The sequence below is a fragment of the Rutidosis leptorrhynchoides genome, chromosome 2, assembly GCF_046630445.1.
Source record: "Rutidosis leptorrhynchoides isolate AG116_Rl617_1_P2 chromosome 2, CSIRO_AGI_Rlap_v1, whole genome shotgun sequence".
In the NCBI taxonomy this organism is placed as follows: domain Eukaryota; kingdom Viridiplantae; phylum Streptophyta; class Magnoliopsida; order Asterales; family Asteraceae; genus Rutidosis; species Rutidosis leptorrhynchoides.
Window position 1 is genome coordinate 631,496,128 of NC_092334.1, and position 10,727 is coordinate 631,506,854.

Genomic DNA, 10,727 nt, shown 5'->3' on the forward strand with positions numbered 1-10,727 from the left:
AGTTTACAATTATCTATAATTAATGTGTTAAAAATGATAGAAAAAAAAAAACAAGTGCTATCAGCCATCTGAATCTTTCAACGCAAAAACAAACATGATATCCGAAATGTAACCTATAAAATTAAACTAGAAAATACTACTAAAAACTATCACACATATAGCCAACTATCATATTCATGTAGTAGAAGTTAATGCAAGTCCTGATTCGTTCTACAGGATGGAAATTGAATAATTATCCTAAATAAAATGGAGGGGGTTTAAGATTGAAATTGAATTAAACTAAATTAACCCAAAAATATAAATCTTAAAATCAAATCAATGGAGTCAGCGGTATTCACATTGGATCGATTCCTAGAGTTTAATAATTAGCTCGCTAAGAATAACTCTCGTTAACCTAGTGAATTCACAAACACAATTACTCAAGATTATATTTCGACTTAGGTTGTTTTGGTGTCCCTTTACAACCTTACAATTATCGCAACAAGTATCAAGTCGAATCGCTAAACGTCTAGTTATATTATCGAATCCCCCATATAATTCAATGCATTCCTGCATTATTTACGTTCAATAATCTAGTAAAAATCACCAATCAATTTAACCGTCGTTAAGCAATTAATAATTTCTGAGATAAAACAAGTCAACAATTTTAATAACAGTCGTCATTAGTTAGACATAAATTACGCAATTTAATCAATTGTAATAAACAATAAGATAGCAATCCATCACATAGTTTTAATCATCTAAGTGAATACATAAATATTTAGCTACTCATAATTATGTAAAGATAAACAAACAAGAAGATAAATAAACATAACCATTGTATAAATCAGAGTAAAATAAATGTTACCGAATGATTAAACAAGACTACAATTAAAATTCAAGTGTAAAACCCCAATAAAAATAATGAAAACCCTTAAAAAGTTGACCTAAAAGATGCGCTAGAATGTAAAAATTCGTAAGTAAAGTGATACCCTAAGTTCGGAATTAACCCTTATATTTACAGGAAAATTTTCGGAGCTGCATACCGCCTCATTTTCGCGCCCGCGACCACAAACCTTGCGGTTGTGAAATCCACCTCGTGACCGCAAGGTGGTCTGCTCCAAGTTGAACTACTTCGGTCAAAATCTTGCAACCATTACAAACTTCCCGACCACCATCACTACTGTGACCGAGAAAAGTGTTAGGAATAAACATGTGAGCCTTAACAAGACTTGATAACCCCAAGTTACCAAACCCACTGACAACAAATGGATTTAAAGTGAAGAACACGAAGAAACTAGCAAAAACGTAAAAACACGATAATATAACGAGGTTATAGGTAATCAAAACTTGATTACTTTAATCCTCGGTCAATCAAAGAGTATATTCTTATTATTAAAATTCGTAGGTATAATTTACATATTACATATGGGGGTTTTTATAGCCTAAAACGAGTTAGAATCGCGATACAACTAGGAAAACAAGTCAGAATCAAATTTCAGCCCGTTAGATCAATCTCCCGATACGGGAGACCCTTCTTGTGATGGCCCCGTCAAAACACTTAACGGCTCCATCACTTGGTCCCACAGCATGATCGAACTTAAATGAATTTAATAAACGACATTGCATTCTTTTATTTCAAAAGTTTCCCAAAAAGGAAATATACCAAAAATATGTAGTTTAAGTAATCCAACATATTAAACACCAAAGTTGACATAAAACATTGTCAACAAAATACACAAGTTTAAATTGTTCCAAAATAGAATGCAAGTTCAAAGTTTCATAATTGTTTTAATAAAATCTGCCCAAATACATGCAGACTCTTCTAACACAGCGGAAGCAACCAAATAACTAAAGTACCTGTGAAAACATGCGAGTAAACTGTCAACAAAAATGTTGAGTGAATTATAGGTTTAAATAAACGTATAAGCTTTAGACCATAAGATTTAAAATGTTAGAAAACATTCAACATTATTCCATTATCAATGAGCCACTTGGTAACCACTTAACCCTTTATTTACCGTTGCCAAACACAATACTAATATACACCGAACAAGTGTATCTACAATAAAATACGAAGTACTAAACATTCTGATTATAAATTGCTAGCGCGACTAGCTCGAAATGGGGTTGTCAAACCCGATAGATCTATCCGTAGGATTCGCGTTCACCAGTAGAAACAAGTAATTACAGTAACCAGACTAGGAAATATTTTTGTTCAACTCATAAAGAATAATTTAAATTTAATTGCCACTTGTGTCTAAACGTAAAAATAAAATGCATGTAATCACATCCCAAAAATATAGTTTGAAAAGTATGTAAAAACGGGACTATAACTCACCTTAATAGCAAACGAAGTAACCACACAAATATGCGAACAGCTAATGAAGTAAAGTGATCAGGAATAATCACAACGCCGACCTATAAATAAAGCAGGTCGATATAAATAACTAACTTAGGTCAAGTCTTAGTATGATAGCTATTGTACATGTTGCAAGTAGACATAGAACAATACTCAACATGCATCGGTTTGATCGGAACATCGTACGGACACACACTTTCTATTTTTAGAAAGTTTCTATTTTTAGCAGGTTTCCATTTTTGGAAAGTTTCTATTTTTGTAAAGTTTCTATTTTAGGAAAGTTTCTATTTTAGGAAAGTTTCTATTTTTGGAAAGTTTCTAAATTTAGAAAGTTTCCATATTTAGAAAGTTGCTATTTTTGGAAAGTTTAAAAGTTAGGAAAGTTTCCTTAATTAGAAAGTCAACAAAAGTCAACTGAAAGTCAACTCAAAAGTCAACCTTAGTCAAACATAGTCAACGTAAATTTTAAAAGTATAAGTTATAATAATAATATAGGTTATAACTTTAATTAAAGTCATATATGTATAATTATGTCATAACATAAGTTTAATTAAATTAAATTAAATTATTAAAGTTAACATAAGTTTAAATGATATAATTAATATAACATAATTATTTAATTAATTAATTAAATATTAGTCATAATATAAGTATTATTAATTAATAATAGATTTTAAATCATATCATAAGTATTATTAATTAATAATGAATTATTAATCATATCATAAGTTTCTAATTATAATTATTAAATCATAAGTATTTAATAATTAAATTATAATTAAATAATAACTAAACCTTATAATAAATAAATAATTAATTAATCCTTATTATAATAATCTCATAATATAAGTTTAATACTTACCATAAGTATTTTTCATTAATAATAAAAGTATTATTAATCATAAGTTTAATTAAATCATAATTAATTAATAAATGATATAATAAATATATATATCATAAGTCTTAAATTAAATTTATTACTTTTTACATCATAAGTAATTTATTAATAATGAAATTCATTATTTATATCATAAGTCTTATTTAATAACCATAAGTTTTAATTAAAAGTTCATCGGGTCATAACTTGAGCCCCGGGAATCAGTTTTCGGCGAGCCTTATATATATCTTCGCCTAACCAACCCACCCGACACATTAGTGTGCTCAAGAACATCCCAAGAACATCAAACAAGTCATGATGATCATCCATTAAACAACTTGTAACTGTAATCCGTTCAAAAACATGTTTTAGTCATACCGGGTGATTCGTTGCTCGGATTTCGATGACCCGAACATGAAAGTTCATCCCATCATCAATCCTAACACACTAGTACACCCTAAAGACTAGGGATGGCAATGGACGAGGAAAAACCCGTGACCCGCGGGTACCCAATCCGTGATGAGCGGGTAAAATCATTAAATCATACCCGCAGGCGCGGGTACGGGTACAAAATTATACCCGCCAATGGGTCGCGGGCGGGTTGCGGGTACATACTACCCATCGCGGGTAAAACCCATCCGCTAATTCATGAGACTTTTTTTTATTTATCCACGAGTTTGTACATACAATTATCAATTTAAAAGGGTTTTTACTTGAAATGCAATAATGATTAAAAATACAATATTATATACAAGTAAAAAACTTAACTTTCACATCATTTTACACATGTTAATTGTACATATTGTTTATAATTAATAAAATTTCCTAACTTTTCTAATTTTTTTTTAACAAAGTTGTATATTATTATTACCCGCGGGTCACGGGTATCCGCGGGTCACGGGCATGAGCGAAATATTTTTACCCGCGGGCGGGTAACGGGTCTTTACGAGCAAAAAAACCAACTCGACGGGCGGGTCGCGGGTATATAGAACCCGTGCCCATTACCCGCGGGTGCCATCCCTACTAAAGACTCCAAAAATGATCACAAAGTCGGACCATACCTGTACCAATTCGTTCTTACATTTTAATTTCAATTAAACACCATTTTAATCATATCTAGAGCTCCGGGAATCGAAATAACATGAATCCGGAGTCTAAAATTAATGTCTTGATGAGAGGAACTCATCTAAACACTCTAATTTCACTTTTATAATAGTTAAGTTTACAGAAATGAACAAACAAGCTGCTGTCCCAAAACAATCAAACCGAAAACATGAGTTAACGAGCATTTCTACGCATACTATCAACAATACAATAACATACAATCATCATACTATCAATATAACATACAAAATCAGTAAAATATAAGAAAAATCAAAAAACTAGGGTTAGAGTTTATACCCTAATCAAGAAACGAATGGTATGATCGTGTAGAGATCGAAGAGATGAATCCGTTGATGCAAGAATCCCTAAATCCCTAAATATTCAAGGCAAAATCAAAAAGATGATGCTGATTGTTGGTGTGTAGGTGACAGCCACCAAAAAAGAAAAGAGGAAGGGAGGAAATTTTGAGAGAGTTTAGGTTTAGAAATGAAATGGGATGAAATAAAATGGATTTTGAAAAATGAAAAGTGAAAATGGGGTCAGGGAGGGTTTTGGCTGAATTTTTGAGAGGGGTGGGCCACTCGTGGACCACTTTGGCCAAATGGAAGAATACTTGTGGCCCGATCGCCCGAACGAAGCCCGAAACGCAATAACACCGCTACGTGATTAAATATTCGGAGAGATAACATATACGCGATAAATAAAATATATAAACACTATATATAATCATATGACATCAAAATATCATATTTAAAATAATTTGGGTTTAAAAATCCCAAAAGCTTGACCGTTGGTTTGAAAACCTAAAAGATTCGCCGGATAGAAATTCGCGACACGTAGAAACGTATAACTTAAAATATGAATACAAATATTCACATAGCACATAATAATTAATATATTATTACAAAAATAATAATATAGGTCATAGAAATGATGTGGCACGAATAATAGTTAACGGTCGTTAAATAATAAACGATAAAAGATAACGAAAAAAGTAGGGTCGTTACAGTACCTTCCCGTTACGGAAATTTCGTCCCTAAATTTAAGCAGGTGCAGGGGTTGACTAGGCATCTGGGAACAAATGCGGGTACTTCTGCTTCATCTGATCTTCACGCTCCCAAGTGAACTCGGGACCGCGTCTGGCGTTCCATCTAACTCGAACAATAGGAATTCTACTCTGCCTAAGAGTCTTAACCTCCCGATCCATAATTTCAACAGGTTCCTCAATAAAATGAAGTTACTTATCAACATGAAGTTCCACCAAAGGAATAGTCTCATCGGCTTCGGCCAAACACTTCTTTAAATTCGATACATGAAAAACGTCATGAGCAGCATTGAGTTCTTGTGGCAATTTCAAACGACAAGCCACGGGTCCAACTCTCTCGATAATCTCAAAAGGTCCAATAAAACGAGGATTCAACTTTCCCCTTTTACCAAAATGTATCACGCCCTTCCAAGGCGATACCTTCAACATAATAAGATCACCGACCTAAAATTAAATATCGTTCCTCCTTTTATTGGTATAGCTCTTTTGCCGACTTCTGGCGGTTCCCAATCTTTCCTTAATCTGTACGATCTTCTCGGTAGTCTCATGAATAATTTCTGGACCTGTGAGTTGAGAATCCCCAACCTCATTCCAACAGACAGGAGACCTACACTTCCTACCATACAGAGCTTCAAACGATGCGGCCTTAATACTTGCATGATAACTGTTGTTATAAGAAAATTCAGCTAGCAGCAAATATCTATCCCACCCATTACCAAAATCAATAACACACGCTCGTAACATGTCTTCTAACGTTTGAATGGTCCTCTTTCTCTGACCATCCGACTGCGGATGATAAACGGTGCTCATATCCAGCTTTTTTCCCAAAGATTCCTGTAAGGATCGCCAAAACCTCGATATAAATCGACTGTCTCGGTCTGAAATAATTAATACAGGAACACCATGCCTTGAAACAATTTCCTTCAAATACAAACGAGTAAGCTTCTCCATCGAATCTATTTCCTTAATTGGCCAGAAATGAGCTGACTTTGTGAGTTGGTCAAAATCACCCAAATGGTATCGTAAACACCCACAACTCTCGGTGATTTTTTAATAAAATCTATCGTAATACCTTCCCACTTCCACTCGGGAATTTCAGGTTGCACCAAAACTACGGACAGTTTCTGATGTTCAGTTTTAACCTTAGCACAGGTCAAACACTTAGCCACATAAGTAGCCACATCAGCTTTCAAATTAGGCCCCCAATACAGCTCCTTAAGATCATGATACATCATTCCTGAACCAGGATGAATAGAGTATCTCGACTTATGAGCTTCGTCTAAACAAGTTGTCACAAATCACCAAATTTCAAAACCCAAAGACGTCCCGCAAAATACCGAGTACTATCGGTTCGTACCTCAAACTGTTTACTCAAGCCTCGGACCTTCTCATTACGAAATTTTCCTCCTTCAAGGCTTCTTGTTGTACCTCAAGAATCTGCCTAGCGACGTTAGTTCGAATTTTCATATTCAAGGCTCTAAACCTACGAGGTTCAGCTCTCTCTTTACGACTCAAAGCATCAGCCACAACGTTGGCTCTTCCCGGATGATAGAGGAGTTCACCATCAATATCGTTCAACCACTCAACCCATCGTCGCTACCTCATATTCAATTGTTTTTGATCAAAGATACGTTAAAGACTTTTATGATCAGTGTACACTGTACTTTTGACCCCATATAGATAATGTCTCCAAATCTTAAGTGCAAACACCAAAGCTCCCAATTCTAAATCATGGGTTGTATAATTCTGCTCGTGAATCTTCAACTAACGTGACGGGTACGCAATAACTCTCTTTCGTTGCATCAAAACATAACCAAAGCCCTGACGCGAAGCATCACAATAAACAACAAAATCATCGTTACCCTCCGGTAGTGACAATATCGGAGCGGTAGTCAACTTATTCTTCAGAGTTTGAAAAGCAGTCTCTTGTTCATCCTTCCACTCATACTTCTTCCCCTTGTGCGTTAAAGTAGTCAGAGGTTTCGCTATAAGAGAAATCCTGAATGAACCTCCTATAGTAACCTGCCAACCCTAGAAACTGACGAATCTGTGTAGGAGTCTTCGGAATTTCCCACTTCTCAATTGCCTCAATCTTGGCAGGATTAACTTGTATACCTTGTTTACTAACAACATGTCTAAGGAATTGAACTTCTCTTAACCAGAAAGCACACTTAGAAAACTTAGCGTACAACTCTTCCTTCCTCAACAAATCAAGCACCAACTTCAAATGTTCTTCGTGTTCTTCATCACTCTTGGAATAAATAAGGATGTCGTCGATGAAAATGACAACGAATCTGTCCAGATAGGGTCTACACACACGGTTCATGAGGTCCATGAACACAGCAGGTGCGTTAGCCAATCCGAACGGTATTACAAGAAATTCGTAGTGACCATAACGGGTGCGAAAATGTGGTTTTCAAAATATCAGATTCTTTAACCCGCAGTTGATGATAACCGGAACGAAGATCAATCTTAGAATAAACGGACGAACCTTGAAGTTGATCGAACAGATCATCAATTCTCAGAAGAGGGTAACGGTTCTTAACCGTAAGTTTGTTCAACTCACGATAATCAATACACCATCGGAACGAACCGTCTTTCTTCTTAACAAACAAAACAGGAGCTCCCCAAGAGGACGTACTGGGACGAATGAAATATAGTTGCAACAATGAAGGAAGAAATATATGGAGTAGTCACATCGGTGGCATAGATATTTAAGGCAATTCTCTCAAAGGAGATAACGAGGATCATGGACTGCAAAGTAAATTTTCATTACATTTCCGAAAGGAAGACGTACGAAAGGTGTGATATTTCAACGAGAGTAAACTTCCTTGCACAATGAGCGAGGCAATCTAGGATTCATTCTTATTCTTAAATTTATGTGTGGATGAAAAGAAACATGAATCATGGGTTATAACGAATAGTCGACTCCAGGTGAGATGAATCTCCAAAAATGATTTCGTGTACCTCAAAGTATTGAATCATAGGGTTGATATTTACGAGGATGTTGCGATTAGCTGACAATATCGAGAGTAGAAACTTCTCAACGGTCTAGTGTATTATCTATCTGTGGTACCAACCATAACAACTGTTGGGGTAGAAAACCACCCAGTCCCTTTCCTGAGAACAGGGTGACCACTGAACGTACCTCGGAAAACTGAGTTATCGGTTCGCGTTTCGGCCATGTCCAACCAGAAGAGGGAAAATTTTATGAGCTCAAAGACTTTCCAACAAATTTCATAAAACCACCATTCAAATTGGCGTAAGAGTTTTTATCAATGGACTTAATGGTAAGTTTTATCCTTAAACACAGGACAAGAAGAACTGTGACCCAAACACATGGTAGAGTAATTGTGAAAATTTTAATATAGTCAATCAATGATGTTTTGAAAAAAAAAGGTTCTAAACGTCTGATGTGACCCCATAAACGGAACGAAGTTCTTAGTAAATTTAGAAGTATATACAACGTGTACCATTTTATATAAAACAAATTGACTTAGTCAAACAGCTCAATAAATGAGTGGTTTTGAAATAATTTTGAAGGTATGATTTAGTATATACTAGCCAAAATAGGTAAGAGTAAATTTATTCATTTGAATCCATACGTACATATATGATTTTATAAATTGTATACATGACAAAATATTTCATTACTTCTATTCGCCCATAAATCTCGTGAGAACCGCCCAATTAAACAAATGTGTAAAAATTCCGTAACAGAGTATTCGTATTTCAGAGGGTACGAATTGAAGTAAGATCGTAGAAGATCAAGTGAAGGACTTGGATCGTCGTGCGACATTGACAAACAAATGTTACGTGGTCATGAAAACCAATGAATTAAATGTCATTTTGACTATTATTAGGACATAAGTCCTTGTACCAAAACTGTTCACGTGCGAAACTGTCGCTAACAAGCGAGGTATGAAGGATAAAGCATGAGATAGGTAGTTTGGTTAAAACAAGTTTCCCGTATCTCAACAATTAAGAAAATGAGTATTTTCCTTACTCATGTAATAACATTGGAATTTCTGAATGAGTGGTGTAAAACTTTTCTTTGACTCGCTTTCTATCCCTCATGTCACAATATTGGAATTTCTTTATGAATTACCGTAATATAATCACGTTGGCCTGACGTCATTATATTATACTAATTCATAGTGCCATTCCGATAGCATTACATGAGGTTAGGACACGCGATCAACCTCGAATTTCCATACAATTTCTCTAAAACGAGTTCTTAAACAATGTGCTAAGGATAGCACAAGAGACAAAATCATCAAAAGTAATGAATAAGAGTAACGATGACATAAAAATGTCTTTGAAGTATCAAGAATCTTTAAATGTCAAGAATGCGGTTTTTGATTCGCAACCCAAAGCACAAAGGCACAACGGCACAAAGGCACGTAATATAACAAGAATGTTATATACCTAAACATAATAGCTGACATTGAAATGCCGAGCATTTAGAAGTCAAGAATGACATCCCTCGGTTTCACTACCCGAGGTGTTCTTATAAGGATAGTTCGCATGAGTCAGAGAGTACGTTTAAATCGAAATGGGAGTTCCTCCAGGATTCAGAATATAATAGAGATGTATGTATGATAACAATATACATACTAATACGATACAAATAATCACATATAATAATATATTATAGGCCGGACTGTAGACTAGACTCACTAATGCACCCTATTGACTTGGGTAACGACATCTATGCAGCCTAATTCCCTACAACTAGAGCTCTGATACTAACTGTGATGGCCTCGTCAAAACACTTAACGGCTCTGTCACTTGGTCCCACAGCTTGATCGAACTTAAATGAATTTAATAAACGACATTGCATTCTTTTATTTCAAAAGTTTCTCAAAAAGAAAATATACCAAAAATATGTAGTTTAAGTAATCCAACATATTAAACACCAAAGTTGAAATAAAATATTGTCAACAAAACCCACAAGTTTAAATTGTTCCAAAATAGAATGCAAGTTCAAAGTTGCATAACTGTTTTAATAAAATCTGCCCAAATGCATGCAGACTCTTCTAACACATCAGAAGCAACCAAATAACTCAAGTACCTGTGAAAACATGCGAGTAAACTATCAACAAAAATGTTGAGTGAATTATAGGTTTAAATAAACGTATAAGCTTTAGACCACAAGATTTAAAATGTTAGAAAACATTAAACATTATTCCATTATCAATGAGCCACCTGGTAACCACTTAACCCGTTATTTACCCTTGTCAAACACAATAATAATATACACTGAACAAGTGTATCAATAACAAAATACGAAGTACTAAACATTCCGATTATAAATTGCTAGCGCGACTAGCTCGAAATGGGGTTGTCAAACCCGATAG